At 49.9% G+C, this 16,850-nt stretch overlaps 1 protein-coding gene across 1 annotated transcript in view; it reads right to left on the minus strand.

Moving 5' to 3' along the window:
* Positions 1-16,850, minus strand: part of EFCAB11 (EF-hand calcium binding domain 11) — a 122,396-nt gene that overhangs the window by 42,631 nt on the left and 62,915 nt on the right. The window lies entirely within an intron of this gene.

Below are 16,850 nucleotides of genomic sequence, written 5' to 3' on the forward strand. Positions count from 1 at the left end.
TACAGAAATCTCTACCTAAAACTCCGAAAGCAACTCAAACTTCACATTTAAAAAAAATCACCTTAATGTCTTCATGGTCCTCCTTCATCACAGTAATAATCATAATATCTCTCAACAATTGTTATAACGAATCTGTAAGTTAAATGTCAGTGACCCCATTTCTCTACAGAAGGAAACAGGGACCAAGAGAAGTTAACTACCAAACTCTGCCGGAAACGGCAGGAGCATGACAGTGAGGGTGCAAGCGCTGGTCCTTCCGCCTGGCACTGTACAGGCCACCACCGCCTTCAGTGCCGGCCCAAACCCAGGACATTGATTTTGGACGTCCTCAGGCTTCCTCAGGGGGTGGTGTGCTAGGGAACTGGCTCTTGTGGGGCAGATAGAGAAAAAGCTTCTTGGATTTGTAGCATTTGCTGGGGTAAAGCTATCAAGGTGACATCTTGGGACACCAGCTGGGACAGACGGGCGGAACTGCTCCAGAAACTGCCTCGGCGCACCCCTGGGCCCGAATCCCGTGACCTTGGATCTAGACCAGGTGGCTGCAAGCAATCTCCAAACACAACTTGGTCAGTGTCAGGTGGGTGAGAACAACACGTGAGTGCGATCGGGTTGAAAAGGAATACTGTTTCGTGGTAGGCTGCAACAGTTTTCTCTTTCTCTTTGGCTTTTTCCCCCTACATTTCCCCCCTCCAGCTAACTTCATTTTGGCCAGCCATTCCCAGGATGTCCAACTACAGGCTGATTGATGGCTGCAAGGACTTCATTTCTTAGCCTCCCCTCCTCATGGCCCTCCCTCTCCCTGCCCCGGCCTCCCCACACATCGTCCCATTCCTCACGGGAGCCGTGTCTCCTCGCCTGCATGTCTCCCCGCCTTTGCCCGAGGGCCCCTGCACGGGCAGCGCCCCGGCCCGGAACCTCTGCCCTTGCCCCCCACCACTGTCTCTGCCGGCCGACACGGAACTAAGTGTCACGCAGCGGGAGCCCGGCTGGACTGCTGCATGTCCAGGGACTGGCAGGCTCTCACACAGACCACGCTAGTTTTCCAAGCCTGCGTGGGATGGCCCTGTTTCAGGGGGGAAAACGCGCACAGGACCAGGAAAGGACCCGGGGGGTTAGTTAGTCTCTAGGGAAGTCAGCAGTGATTTTCTAAAGAGTTGGTGGGATTATGTGAGGGTTTGTTTTTTGTTTTTCTTTTTTTTTCTATAGTATCTGTATATAAGCATCTTATCGGCATGCATTGATTTTGTAATATGAAAACCTACTTTTGCCTGGCTGGCGTAGCTCAGTGGATTGAGTGCGGGCTGGGAACCAAAGTGTCCCAGGTTCGATTCCCAGCCAGGGTACATTCCTGGGTTGCAGGCCATAACCCCCAGCAACCGCACATTGATGTCTCTCTCTCTCTCTCTCTCTCTTCCTCTCTCCCTCCCTTCCCTCTCTAAAAATAAATAAATAAAATCTTTAAAAAAAAAAAACAAAACCTACTTTTGTAAGATACTTTTATCGTTAATGTCTTTGTATCCTCAACTGTTATCTATTATAAGCAATTTTGGACAAGGACGACTGACTGACTATTCACGGGAGAGAAAAAGAAACCCTGGGAAATAATGAAAAATGGATAATTTCTAAGAACAGGTAAATCATCACATGGGGTACAAAACTGAGCAGAATTGATGAAATCAGACACCGCAGTGATCAACTTTGGACTAACGTTCGACTTCAGTGAGATTATCGGGTTGACAAAACTATATTTGGCCAAATTCTACTTAACTCTACCTCCTTGAGATGTCTTGTGAATCTTCACGTTTTCCCTTTTCCATCCCCTCTGTTACCAGTTGGGGAAACGATCGAATCGCTTGGGACACGCAGACCTGTCATGATCAGAGCTCTGCCTGGTTCTTGGCATCTTTAGCCTCATGTTCCCGTCGACGCCCCCCACCCTGTCCCCCAGACCACCGGTGGCCAGCCGGGAGCTCTGTGCTCCAGGAACGCAAACTCCACGTCCCTGAACACATCACACGGTTTCAGTTCCCTGTGCCTTACCATGTGCTGTGTTCTCTGAAACACACGTGTGCGCACACACAGTGATGCAGTGGGGTCCCGTCGAGTGTTAACATTAATCCCATCTGCGTGATGGACTTGGCTGTGTCTTCTTAGCCCTGGCACTCTAAGTGCCTCTGGAACTCTAGGACCTGAGTTGTGGTCTCCACACCAACCACGTCGCTACCACCTGGCGGCCTGTTGTGGGGGTGAATGTTCAGGCTCTGACCGTCTTGGCCCCTCCTCGGCATTCAGTTTAGGCCTCGGCCACGGAGGATTAGTCCCAAGAGACTAAACGTCAACCAATGGGAATTAAGTTGGGATAGTGGCCACAGAGACTATCTGACCACGGGCAGGTGTTCACTTGGTCTCAGTCTCCTCAGCCACAGAGTGGGAGTGACCACGTCACTGGTGTGCACCTTAGAGCTCACAGGAGGGTTACATGAGATAATGCGTACAGAAGCACGTAGTTGACACTCAAGAATGTTACTTGTCGTTGTTATTACAGAAATCTCTACCTAAAACCCCGAACAGAGACTCAGAAGAGACTAAACATCAACCAATGGGAATTAAGTTGGGATAGTGGCCACTACCTACTGAATCGGAAACTCTGAGGGCGGGCCCCAGGGAGGGCGTTTAGGAAGCCTTCTGGGTGACTTCCGCACCTCACATTTGAGAAGCGCTACTCTAGGCACTTGTTAGTGCTGGCTAATAAACTGACAAATGATTAAAAACTTGGACATTCCCTTTATATATATGTATTTTTTTAAAGCTGCCTTCACTCCAAGCTCTTGCTTTTGTGTCAGTCTGGACACATGTATATGTAGATACATAAAAAAAAATCAATATCTGATCTTATCAAAATGCCCAGTAAAATCTTAATTATGTGATCACTGCAGGACATGAAAAGCTTCTTCCTTGAAAAAGAGGCAATGAAAACAGGACTTCACTTACTATTAGTCAGTTGCTTAGTAGCTACATTTGTCTTCCAGTGCAGAATTTTGGCTGGAGGAACAAAGCCCTAGGAAGTTAAACAGGCCACGTTTTGCTGAGGACCACGCAGCAGTTTGGTGGGAGGCTGGGTCCAGACTGGGCAGCCTCAGAATCTCCACCCTCGGCTGAGTCCGAGGAGCCACAACGCCACTCCCCCTGCAGGCACACCACCGTCACAAACTCGGCGCAGAGACCTTGGGGGGTCACGGTAAACACTTCACTTCGTGGGCAGGCAATTAAGTAGGGAAAGGTCTCCACCCTCTGTCTGGTCATGACCTACAGGATGTTTCCACCCGGCCAGCCGCGATTTGTTGGTGCTGGAATGCAGGCAGCCTTTTTGCATCTCCCTCTGTAGCTGTGGAACTCTTGGCTCGCACCCCACTGCCCCACTTGGGTTTTGTTCAGGAAAGAGTTCTTCCAGCTACTTTATTTGTTCCACGATTACGTGTATGTGAGCTTCCAGAATGTACGGGGTCACAAGTCAAATGGAAGGCTTCAGTTCCCAGTTCGCCCAAAGAGATAAAATTGGAAACCAAGGAAACACAGCGGAACAGGGGGCAGGGTGTCAGTAGGGACGGGCGTCAGTGGGGATGGGTGTCAGTGGGGACGGACAGTGTCCCCACTGAAAGGCCGGCACACGCCACAACGTGGCTGCGGGGTAACCATCACGTCTTTGTGTTCCATTATGGTCACACGTGCAAAAGGACTCAGCGTTTACAAGCGAGAGAAACAAAAAAAAATATTCTATTTAAGAACAAAGAAAAATGTGCACGCCCACATTCACAGCAGCATTATTCACAGCAGTCAAAAGATGGGAGGGACCCGAAGTCCCTCAACAAACGAGCGGGTAAACAAAATGCGGTGTGCCCACACACGGAATATCCCCCCGCCTCTGAAAGGAAGGAAACTCCGCATCTGTGTAGATGAACCTTGAGCATATTATGCTAAGTGAAATAAGCCAGTTAGAAAAGATGAAATACTGTAGGGCTTTACCTCCGTGAATTACCAGGAGTCGCCTCACTCACAGAAACAGAAAGTAGGATGGTGGTTGCCAGGGCCCGGTGGGAGGGGACAACGGAAGTTCTTGAAAGGATACAGACTTCCGGACTTTGCAAGATGAGAAGTTGTAAAGACTGGTTACACAGGAATATGAACACTGTTAACATCACTGCACTACACATGTAAAAGTGGTTAAGATGGTTAAAAAAATAAACAAAAATAGTCACATAAATAGGACTCCTCTTTTCAGGATCATAGGAATACAGCTAAAAATTATATGTGGGCATCCTGGATTCTGGCCCCAGGCATGTCGTGAGCCTGGGGCTCCAGACAAAGAGACACAGGTGTGCAGGGAAAATGCAGGTGTAAAAGAAGCCGGAGTGGACAGTTACCTGTGGCTGATGCAAGAGTAACTGAGGAAGATGCAGATACAGACCCACGGGTCATAGGGCCTGAGAGAAAAATGACCTTTAGCATGAAAATGGAGAGTGTGACAAAAAGAAAAATCATCAAATACCAAAATATCCTGGAAATTTAAGAAGCAAAAATCTGAGGATCCGTGAATTTCAAAACATGCTGGAATGCATTTAAAAGGCGACGGTCCTAACATCATCGCGAGCTTCAAACACGCCACCCGTGTTCACCACTTGTCATCAAGGCACACAGCCTCGCTGTGCCACCGGTGGGACAACTGGAACACGTAAGGGAGGTCAGACACGGCGACACCTTCAGGGGACCTGCTCGAACGGTGAGGATGTCTTATCTGAAACAATCTGGACCAACACGCCATCAGCTAGTTTTCAAAAGTCTGCAGAAACAGGAAAACACTAAAAAAAAAAAAAAGGATGCACACAGTTGTGGGGGCCCTGGTGTCCCATCTGATGCTGGGGCTGAAAGTGACCCCTGCTGAGAGTTCCCAGCCGAGAACCCCGCTCAAGATGAAGCGCCCCGCATCCCAGGCCCCAGGAAGCCCACACCCGGTGCACAGTCAGTGCAGGGGACGCGCACACACGGCCTCCGTCGGCCGCATCTCCGAACGGGGGTCCGTCGGCAGTGGCACACTCCAGTACAGTGGCTGAGGCCGGGCTTCAATTCTCGTCCGTCCTGCTTCCTCCACACCCGCACGGCCAGGTGCTGAGGGCGCCCAGTCTATTCACTGGGGCCCGACCTAAAACGCTCCCATAGCTTGAATGCCTAATTTAAAGTTTCAAATAAAAACATGCAGGCATTCCCTGAGACTGTGCCCTGTGTCAGCGCCTCCATCTGTGACAAGCAGCCTGTGGACGAGTGTAAACTGCTCCTGAAATGCATTCCCTACCACTTTCTCTTTTGGGTTCCGGGTTCCGGAAAGCACGAGAACGTAAAGACCATTGGACAACAAATTACATGTGGAATCCCTCTACGTTTTTTATCCCTCCTCCCGATCTCTCATAGTTAATCGTGATAACCGTTGTAACCACACGGCTCAGCCACAGTAAGTACAGTTGCGTTGTATCACTGCCATCCACCCCCAGAACTCGCCTCATCTCACCAAACGGGACTCGGTAGCCACTCAGTGATAATCAACCCCTGTCCCCCCGCCCCTGGCAACCACTATTCTACTTTCTGTCTCTGGGAAAATATTTCAGGTTTTTGAAAGAATTTAGTGACTGATCTTTATTAAGTCTTTCCAAAGCCTTCAAAATTTAATCTTTACATTCTGTTAGCCTAATCACATAATCACTGTACAATAACCAGTTCGATGGACAGAAACAGGCTTGAGAACGAACAACGCCAACAGGTGTGCGAGCAAGTGCGCCTGAGTTAGCTGGAGAAGCGCTGCGTGCCCTGGAGAGAAGCCCCCGAGCACAGGCACCCCCCACACCGTGGCATCCACTGGACGGCTCTGCACAGGGCCTGGAAGCTTCCTCGAAGCTGGAGCACTAGCTGAGAGCACCTTCCACTCTGCAGAAAGAGATATTGCTAGTACTGATTGAGCACCTACTACGTGCCGGGCACCGCGCTAAGCACATAGCTTGTACTATGTCACTTCATCTCCACGACCCATGAGGCGACCTATTATGGTCTCCATCTCACGTCTGGGAAACCGAGGCACAGAGGGGCGCTCGAGCAACTGATCTGCAGCTGCACCGCTCAGGAGAAGCGGCGGGGGTTCGGGTTTCCAAGCTGCCCTGCGCCCAAAGCCAGTCCTGCCTCCACCTGCCGCGCCGGCTCGTGGAATCAGTGTTGGATGGAAGGTGCGAGGAGAGCGGAAGTACAGCCGCGATCCTTTGTTTTCCACCGGCGTCATCCGAAATGACAAAATATGTCAGGTCTGGTTTTTTAAAAAGACTATAATTTAACAAACAAGGGATGCACTTAAATCCTCACCAGGAAGGAGTGTGGGTAGTATAATCTGCAATTGTTATTTGTTTACATAGGAATGATTTCCATTAATTAAAGACAGAAGAGTTAGGCGGTGTTTGGAAGGGAAGAAATGAAGTCAGACCTTTTAATTACGCTATCGGATTAATGCAGAGAAAGAGAGAGAAAGCTGGAAAGTTTGTAGGATGTAACAAAAGCCAAGTGTGTTACCTCTCAGGATAACTCTGTGGATCAAAAATTAAAAAGTGAGCTGGCACATCTAAAATAATTCAGAGTCGGATAGAAAGTGACTCATCAGAGAGATCTCGTTACAACCATCTGTGTCAACACCCACACGGAAAACCAAGCCATGGTTTTATTAGAAGTGTTTCCCCGGGAAAATAAAGCATGAATTTGTGGTTGTCTATTAGGAAGAAAAGAGAATGACATTTCCAACAGATACAGACATGAAAAGCAGCCCCCGCCCCAAAGGAGGTATTTAAGATTGCCAAATCACAAAATCCCAGCGAGCAGAAGCCGGCCCCATGTCCCAGCCTGCGGGAGGCCTGGCAGAGAGAAGGGCCCTGTTCCCCCAGGGCAGCACCCGCTTCTTCCCTGCAAACAGGAGGGTACCCGTGGCTCCCCTCCTCACCCAGGACATCGAGACAGGACGACAGCAGCAGGGATTCCCCGCACAACGGCTCTGCCCAGACAGGCTGCCTGTGCCCTTCGGCTCTTTTCTGCCCAACGATCCGCGAAGGGGACGCCGACAGACACACATCCAAACCCAGCAGACTCTCTCCCGGTGTCCTGGGACGACCTCTCTTCCATGGAGCCCTCTGACCCAGACGCCCATTTCCAGACAGGACCCCCTCCCCGTGGGCCCACAGGCGCATCCCAAACTGGCATCGTCAGGAGCCCTGCGCCGCCGGCTGCTCTTCCTGCGTCCCCTCTCACACCACCCTCCCCTCAGACACCAGGCCGGAGCCCTATGAGCTGCCCACCACCCCCCTCCACTGCACGCCCTGTCGCCTGGCCCTGGGGGCTTAGACATGAAACACCCCTTAAGTGCCTTGGCTCTTCCACCACGGCTCCTGCAGTGAGGCCTCTTCCCAGCCAGGCTCAGTTCGAGTCTGACGTTCCATCTTCTCATGTCCCGAGCTCGCGCTGTGTCCTAAATAATGCCGTGTTCAGTCCCTTCATCAGCCAGGGCAAAGCCCCTGGGACAAACGGGAAAAGAGGGAGGGGACCTCCCCATAGTGCTCCGTGTGTGCGGAGTTTTCAGCACCCTACACAGACACAGGAGCAACCGGTGACACTACACGGTCATCTGTAGCTGACCACACGGGCCTGCCTCTTCACCAGACCCTTGCACTGGATCAGCAACTTGCTCCCTTCTGGCAGCCTCCTACACTACAAGGATGCATTCTGGGTAAACACAGGTGTCCCTGCTAGTAATCTCTCCCAGGTGAGGTCTGTATGGATCCTCCCAACACAGGGGGGCCCCCCAGAGTTTTTCTGAGACCCCCTGTGCCGCAGCACAAACTACGGGCCTGGTTCTGAACCCCCCAACCCCCGCCACATATGCCACACACAGTACAGCGTCAGTCGGCTCAAACAGCCTCACGGGGCAAAAGAGTCAGTCACATTCACTATCAACAAGGCTGGTCAGAGTCAACCACCACCGATCGAGGTCAACCACGGGCCAGGCCCTGCAGCTCTGCCCCTTAGGCGCATGCCGGGTGGGTGGGGCAGACAGAGGCAGACCAGGAGGCGTGACAACTCTCACGAAGCACTGGAAGATGTGACAAAGCACTGCACATGGGGGCGGGGGTGCTGACCGGGATGGTGGAGGGGAATCGAGAGAGAACTTATTAGAAATGAGATAATTCTGCAAGAACTCCATGCCTGACACCAGGCTCACTTAAAACAATGCCTTCGGTGGACTTGTAACTGAGCCGCATGGAGACTTACAGCTGCTACTGACCTGACCTTCCCCCTGTTTTCCTGAAAGTTCATGCATAAAATCACCAACAAAATACCCGGTGGTCACCAGTTCAAGTTCTGGAGGAGTTCCCCTTTCATTGTAAGAAGCCCCTCGGAAGGCTTGTTTGGGGGGGGGGCCATGTAAGTGACTCATCGGGAAACTGGGCAGGTTCCTTCAACTTCGTCCTGCCCCCACTACGAAGGCTCCTTGGAGACGGTGAGCTCTGAATTGTGTTCCAGACAGGGAGTGTTTGCTGTCTGGAACACAGAGGAAAAATGACATCTTTTGATTCTCACACTTCATGATTTTTACCACCACACCTCCTTATCTTAGTCAAGAAAATAAAAAGAAAGTAGACACTGGAAATAATAAGGTGAAAACCAGAAATTCTGATAGTTGCCTTCTTTTCGTGGATAAGGAGTGGAATAAATAACTTGGATCCCAGACGCTTTTCAGATTCCAGACTCGGCGTCAAAGGTAGCAGACAGCACTTTATGTTTACAGGGGCCATGGTGGTCTTAAAGTATGTCCACAGATGCTTTCACGCTCCTCCTGGAAATGGGGGTGCTGGGGCTCCCTCCGCGCTCCCTCCCCTGAGCCACGCACTTTGGGGGAAGCCAGCTGCCACGTGGGGAAGACACTCAACGGAGCCCTGATGCTGAACTCCTGCCACCCGAAGATAAAAGGGTTTGGCGAGATGTGGAGAGGAAGGGAGGCCCCCTGCAAGCAACGGGCACGATGTGCCAGGCATCCCAGTGAGCCTCCTCAGCCGTGGCTCCTGCAGCCCCGTGCGGGACCCTGCCTGTGACCTCCCGAGAGAACATGAGCCAGAGCCACAGGCTAAGCCGCCCCCAGGCCCCCGGCCCACAGGCGAGAAGTGAAAAGTACCTCGCTTCAATCTGCCCAAGAGTCGGGGTGACTTGTTGCTCAGAGATGCAGGCAGACCTCTGACAGCGCGGGCTCGGTTCCAGCCCACTGCAATAAAGTGAGTATCGCAACAAAGCGAGTCAAAGGAGGGTCTTGCCTTTGGTTTGTTTAAAAAAAAAAAAAAAAAAAGCAATATCTGCCCTGGCTGGTGTGGCTCAGTGGATTGAGTGCTGGTCTGTGAACCACAGGGTTGCCAGTTCGATTCCCAGTCCGGGCACATGCCTAGGTTGCGGGCACATGAGAGGCAACCACACATTGATATTTCTCTCCCTCTCCTTCTCCCTCCCTTCCCATTTCTCTAAAAATAAATAAAATAAAGTCTTTTTTAAAAAAAAATGCGGTATCTGTGAGACGTGATCAAGCAAAGCACAATAAAAAGAGGAACGCCTGTAGATAACTAAGATACAGACCAGCAGGCTCTTAGAGGCGAGCGCCTGTACTCGGGGCAGCACCGCTCCTGTTCTCCGGAGCACGGGATCCTGCACGGTGGCAGGTCTCCAGACAGCACGGAGTTAGGGCTGCTTCTGCTTCACCCCCCACATCCCGCGCCCCCGGGTGAGAAACTGCAGTCCACAACACTAGAATTACATAACTAAAGATCAGCGACGGGTCGTGGCGGCTTAGACAGTAATTTAAAACAACGGGTATGAACTCTGTAACGTATGTGATTGTCTAACCACTAATGCTGTATGCCTGAAACGAATTCAAAATAATATCGATTACAACGTGTCATTAAAAAAAGGGTGACACTAGAAAAAGTAACAATACAGAATAAATAGAGCAAGGGATACGCCGAGGCACTGATCATGAAAGGAAACGGCATCACAACACTGTAAGGACTGGGCAAACGGAGCAAAGGAGTCCGAACCGCAACTATTAGGTAACAAATGACGAGTTTTGAATTTTCTTAGAACTGGTGATTGGGGCATTTAAGTAATTTATTTCATGTGTTTAAAAATATAAATTGTAATGGGTAGTGTGAATTATTATGTGAAGTCTCAGGATGTTACATTTGCAGCTAAAAGGCAGGGCACGTGATTCTCATTTATATTTATCTCAAAATTCAGATTCACGTATTTACATCTACTGTATACCTAATTTCTGCCGGGCGTCACCCTAGGGCCTGGGCATGAAGTGACAGAGACTATACAGTCTGTGACCTCCAGGAACTCACAGAGGGGAGACCGGTGCTTCTCACACGGGTACGGGGTATGCGCACACTCAGGCCTATTTCTAGAAACTCACACACCAAAGTGGGGGAGTGGGACCTGGAGATGTCCTGGAGACGGTTTCAAGTTCATAATTGATTCTTTTTTTAAAAAAGATTTTACTTATTTATTTTTAGAGAGGGGAAGGGAGGAGAAAGAGAGGGAGAGAAACATCAATGTGTGGTCGCCTCTCGCACGCCCCCTACTGGAGACCTGGACCACAACCCAGGCATGTGCCCTGACTGGGAATCAAACCGGTGACCCTTTGGCTCACAGGCCAGCACTCAACCACTGAGTCACACCAGCCAGGGCTCATAATTGATTCAGATGCTTAGTCTGGTTGTTCCCTACCACCTGGTGGACAATAATACAACACAGCCCATGTATTTAATCACCAAGCATTTACTGAGCACCATATGTGTACCACATGCAGGTGCTGGGTTCTGGAAGGACCCCCACATCCCAGAACACACAGGCAGCATGAGGCTGGGAGGATCCGAGTCAGCCACACGAAGAGGAGGCTGATGCTGTCACAGGCAGGGCACACTCCAGGACCCTGACTGCATCTCCAAGTGTGGGGGTCACACCCTGTGCTAGGCTTGATGACTCAGTGAGAAAAATAAAGTAGCATATTCATGGATTCTGAATTTGTTGGGTTTTTTTTAAAGACCTAAACGACCCTCTAGTATAATCCTCTCACTTCACAGCTGAAAATCGCTAGGGTTGACCTGTCCAAGGTCATGCGGCAAAGAAGGGAACAGGACCCACATCCTGTGCCTTTTCCTTCACTCACAGGAATAAAGGGTGTCTTCAAGAACCAGAAAGAAGTCAAAGTATATTTCTCAAGTCTAAAAAGCACAACACAATTTTCGTGTGTTACTACAGGCATACTATCTCAAGAGCTATCAATCTGGGCCATTTTCAGAAAGATATAACCAACAAAGAAAAAGCAAGGTACATATAAAAAATGTCTTTGAAGCTATTTCGGCTGCTACTGTCAGAAAAAATGTTTAAATTTAAACTCTAGCAGGCATAAAATAAGCTTATAGAAAACACTAGTTTTGGAATCCAAATCAATGACCTAGAAATAAATCTCAGAAAGGGATAAGCGCAATTTTGAAAGAGTAGAGTGAAAGAAAATAAAAATGTTCTTTCCAAATGGTTTGTAAAAATAATGTTTTTGGGTTACAATGGAGAAATAGGTGCATTTTAAGTCGCCAGGTATTAATAACATGCTGGCTTTTTGTTACATAACACGTCGGGTAAGGAGTGGATTTCCTTTGAAGGCATTTATTCCCGGGGACACCTGAAGGATCTTGTATCACCGTCTCCCCAATGACATGAGCTCCGCTCCCTTTCCCGAGTCTCTGCCATCTGGCCTCTACTTCCGCCACTTCTCGGAAGTTCTCGGAGGCCGCTCTGTCCTTCTGTCTAAACCCTCCGGTGTCCTGACCTCCTGGTTCACCCCGCCCCCCAGCACCGTCTTCCCTGCGTTTCCACGGGACTGCAGGTTCCTGGCTCTCCTCCGACTGCTCCCGGGCCGGCTCCCCGGCCGGCCACGGGCACCCTCTCAAGGCTCTGCCGGGTCCACTCCTCTTTCCACTCCTCCACTCGTGCCGACGTGCGCAGGGTTCTCCTGCTCACCGAGGCTCCCCAGCCCACACAGCTGCCTTCGGCAGCTCCCTCTGCACGGCTTCCCCCCAATCCCATCAGCCTGTGGAGCTGGCAGAGTCGGTCTGTGTAACACACATAAGATTTGACCTTCCCTTCACACGCCCATCTCCTTTCCCCTCCAAACAGGACCCCAAGGGTCGAGCCCTGAACAGTCACCACGCTTCCTGAGGACCGGCTGCTTCACCCTCGGGTACAGCCTGCAGCCTGAGGCCAGGTGAAGGCCTTTCTGTCGCGTCCTTCCTTGTCCAAGAATCAGTGCAGGCCCTGCTGACTCCAGCCTCCGTGCAGTTCACCTGGAACAGGACTGTCCCCTTTGCAAGTCCAATCTTGTATTCACTCCAAGATTTCCAAGAGAAATCCCTTCTCTCGGGATGCCTTCCCAGCAAGCCCCTCCCACAGTGAGTTTTAATCTCCTGCCACACCTGGATCACACTCTCTCAGGCTAACTCTGTACAACTAAAGGGCAGCTCTCGCCGAGACCGTGGTGACGCAGGGCCGATGGGAGGGTCTCCATGGAGGTTCGCTAAACTGAACTTACACCACAGCTCCGCCAAAGCTCAATTTTAATTGCATAAAGATTGAGAAAATAAAAAGCGCATCTTCTTGCTTCAAAAGTAACAGTTACACTTGAATTTCTTAAACTGTAAAATCGGAGATGGAGACATATGAAAAGCACTTTTTAAAACTCGGAATATCGTTGGAATACAATCTTTTAAGTGTCCTTAGCTTTCGCTCCTTTGATGTTTCAGAAAGATCTCACCACCCTGCATAGGAAGGGGTCGGTGGCACTTGAGGAGCTGAGGATGGATGACAATCTGTGAAGGATGACTTGTGTCCAAAACACTGGGGGTCAGAGAGGTGTTTTCCAAACGGGAAATGAATTCTGACAAGAAGCCGCCTGCTGGGAAATGAAGGCAGGCTGTGGAAAGCTGGTAATCACGACCGCGTTTTAGTTGTGTTGACTAGTCTGAAATACACATGTGGAATCCACAAGATACAAGGCGTTCTGCAAAGAACGCAATTATGCAGAAGAGGAAGCCAAGGATCTTTTCAAATCTGAGTTAATATGTCACAGGTAACGGGTCTGTCTCACAGAGTAACTGACGTTCGGGAGTTCTTTGTTGGGCTTACAAATCTTACTGCCTTCCTGTCAAGGTTAGCTCCTGGCAGGAAGATGCTATAATAAGATGCTTCAAGATCATGTGTGAAAATTAAAATCGCACACAGGTACCTGTATGTAATTTCCTCGGCATTCTTTCCTTCTAATCACGTGTGGAATGTTTTTTTTTTTTAATTCATTCACTAAGCATTTATCGAGCACTGTTCAAAGCTCCAGAGATTCAATGATCTCTGTCCAAAAGGAATTCGCAGCCAAATGGGAGCTCACAGGCTTGATGGAAAGAAATGAAAAGGGCAGGAGACAACTAAAACAGAAGAAAATGCTAAACGGAAAATTTCAGGTTTACTCTTGAACTGATTAAGTGAAGACGAATCCAACAACTCAATGTTAAATAAAGCCGGCGAAGATCTCTGACAACTTGATCGCAGACTTGGTTTTCTGGAATTTTCCTGCCTGGATGTGTCAGGCCCAGACAACAGGGAGCGGCAGTCCCCAACATGGTAAGGGGCCGCAAAATAGTGACGGTGTAGACGGGACGGTTTGGAGCAACTACAGATAAATTGTCCCTACGTTTATTTCCTAGGAAATAACTGTGGATAGTTTTATTTTCTAGTTTGCTTTTGGCAGTACTGTCTTCAACATTATTATATCATCATAAAGCCATTCTGAAAGAGTAACAGGAAATCGTTACAGAAATGTTGGAAAACGCGCAAATAGTGGGAAGTGATCCATGCGACCAAACCCTAATGACTCTCCAGGAAATAGGTAACAAAGAAAACCCTGAAATTAAACAAGAGGCTCTGACCATCATTTCAGGGGAAACAGAGTGAGATGTAACTGCAAAAGCAGACTGACTCGGTGGCCTGGAGCGGCCTCCCTTCTTCACCAGGACCCGCCTCCCGGTCCCCTGCAGGCTTCTCCCCCCCCCCCCCCCCGCCTGCCCCCACCCCCGCAATGGCTCTCTTCCTGAACTCGTGTTTCATCTCACCCAGTGGAACCAGCAGTGAATGGCTACTATTTATTTTCCGTTTTATTGCCCTTCGTCCCAAATGGATGGCGTGCTCCTCCCTGAGGACGGGACGTGGGCCTTCGATTTCTCTAGCAACCGGAGAGCGCCCTGCGCATGACGGGTATTTGCTGAGCGGGGCACGTATGCTAATTTTCGTTTAAATATTTACGTGAATGTTAGCGAAATATACTTGGTTGAGGAGAAAGGTTACAAAATGTTAAATGCTATAATATTTTTGTTTTACTTGGCAACATTTCTGAGGAATTCAATATGGCCTTGTATTATTTAGACAACTAAAAATTGTAAGAAATAAAACCATTCCCATTGAAAAACATGAAGATTCACTTATTCTGAATTGTAAAATCTTTCGACTTAGATAAGACGGAGAACAAAAGATCATCAAATCTTTCATTAACCAATAACATTTATTTTCAGCTCCTTCCCTTCCTGCCAAACTCCAGTTTATAAAGTGATTCTAATATATTCAATGAAAGATACTGTTAAATTTTTAAAATAGCAAATAATTTTAAATAATGCATAATTGTCCTAAACAAGTAGGATCTACACCTTTTTATTTTTTTATTCCACCCATCACACCCACACACTTCACCTGTTTAAACTTCAGACTCCCAGGTTCAAATGCCCATGGCACATAAGTGTCAGAGACAAAGACCGCTGGGTAATCTGAGCCAGTGCGGCAGGTAAGTGACCGTCTGAGTGTGTCCACTGGAAGGCTGGTGGTGTGGGAAGTGTAAGTTTCAGGGACTCTGAGACGGCCCCACTGTCCACCCTAAAAACAATTCCTTCCCCTTCTGTTTAACATTCTGCCGACATCGTCTGGTGATTCCCTAGAACCCACTAAATCCCACTCCCATTGTGAGTGTCTAGGATCCCCCTGATTTTGGAAAGAAGGACCTCACCCACACCCACAGCTTCAGGGGTGGGGGAGCGATCTGCCAATCAGTCGCCCTTGCTAGTGGTGACTGTTCTCACTCAGATCAGGAGACGCTCCTGGCCCCAGTTAATTGGTTTAGGGTTGTCCCAGGACCTCAGAGAGAAGCATAAGATAAGACCTTGAGGGTGGGGGTGTGAGGCCCGAAGCTACTGTAGTTAGTGTCGCAACTACAGCGGGTACCCAGCCGAGGTCACAGGGGACACAGGGGTAAGGCCTGAGTCCCAGCGCTGAGGAGTCACACCAAAGCCAACCCCACCTCCCCAAGGTTCAGCCTGAGAGCCGACTAGTCTCCTTCACCACTCATGGCACCTGAGTTACAATCGGCACGGTACATTCTACAGACTGGCTCAAAATCGCATCATAAAGTTCTCGTAAACCACAGGGGGCAGAGTCTCCCTTGGAATCGGGTGTTGATTTGGAGATTAAGCCTGGGGTACCTGAAGGGAGAAGAGACGCCACGAGAAAGGGAAAAGGCAGTTTAGAAAAGGACGGCTGGGGAGGGGGCGTCGGATGAACTCTTTAAATGTTACTTATTGCATAATTTTGCCCAAGCCTTGGTTGTTGGGGAACTTGGGTGTTTTATGAGATGCATTCCCCAGTTACAGGATTTCAGACACCATGTCGGAGGTGACTGGGAAGAGATTTCTGAGCAGGGGCCACGCCGGGCACCTCTCCGGTCACACGCAGGGGGCGCTGGTGGCCCCCAGGCCCCTCCAGACCTGATCAGCCCTCACTCCGGACCCCCTTCCCCGAAGCCCCAGTTCCACAAACACTCAGGGCCACACGGTACAACCTGTCAGTCTTGCACTTTAAATTCTTAAAACAATTTTTTTAATTGACTGATTTTAGAGACAGAGGAAAGAACAGGGGAGAAAGAGAGAAACATTGACTTTTTTTGTTCCACTTATTCATGGATTCACTGGTTGATTCTCACAGGTGCTCTGACTGGGGATCGACCTGCAACCTTGGCCTATTGGGACGACACTCTAACCCACTGAGCTACCTGGCCTGGGCATCACTCTAAATTCTTAACACCAGACCCCCAACCCTTGAGGCCCCAAGCCCCTAAGGTCCACGCCTGGGGGACAGAGCCGTGTCTCTGCCCCACCTCCTCCAGGCTCCCCGCCCCCAGGAGTTCTCCTCTCAGGTCTCACTGGCAGTCACACAGTCACGAAGACCCTCTCCTCCCCGGTTCGGCACACACCGTGCACCTTGCCTGAGATGCTCTCCGCACCACAGCCTGGCCCTCCCCGCCCTCTGCATCTGGCGGACCTGCCTCCATCCCCAGCTCGTAGTAGCCGAAACGTCCCTCCCTCAGAGCAGCCAGCCCACCCCCATCTCGCTCAGGGCTGCAGTTACCATCAGGCACGATATCCTTTGCTTTTCTAACGTAGCAGGTTGAGATTCTTGATGGTCTAGGTTTAGCATAACTGTTTGCCAAAGTCTTCTTTCCTGACGCGACTGCCCCTAAGTACGAAGGCAGGACCAAGCTGTCTGCTCATCACCAGTTTTCAGGGCCTGAACTTGCTGAGCGATTTCGGGCCCTCTGCTCCCTCTGCAGTGTGACACCTCATCTCCCCCCTCGGGCCTTGTCCCTG

Source organism: Phyllostomus discolor, chromosome 1 (genome assembly GCF_004126475.2).
Source record: "Phyllostomus discolor isolate MPI-MPIP mPhyDis1 chromosome 1, mPhyDis1.pri.v3, whole genome shotgun sequence".
Classification (NCBI taxonomy): domain Eukaryota; kingdom Metazoa; phylum Chordata; class Mammalia; order Chiroptera; family Phyllostomidae; genus Phyllostomus; species Phyllostomus discolor.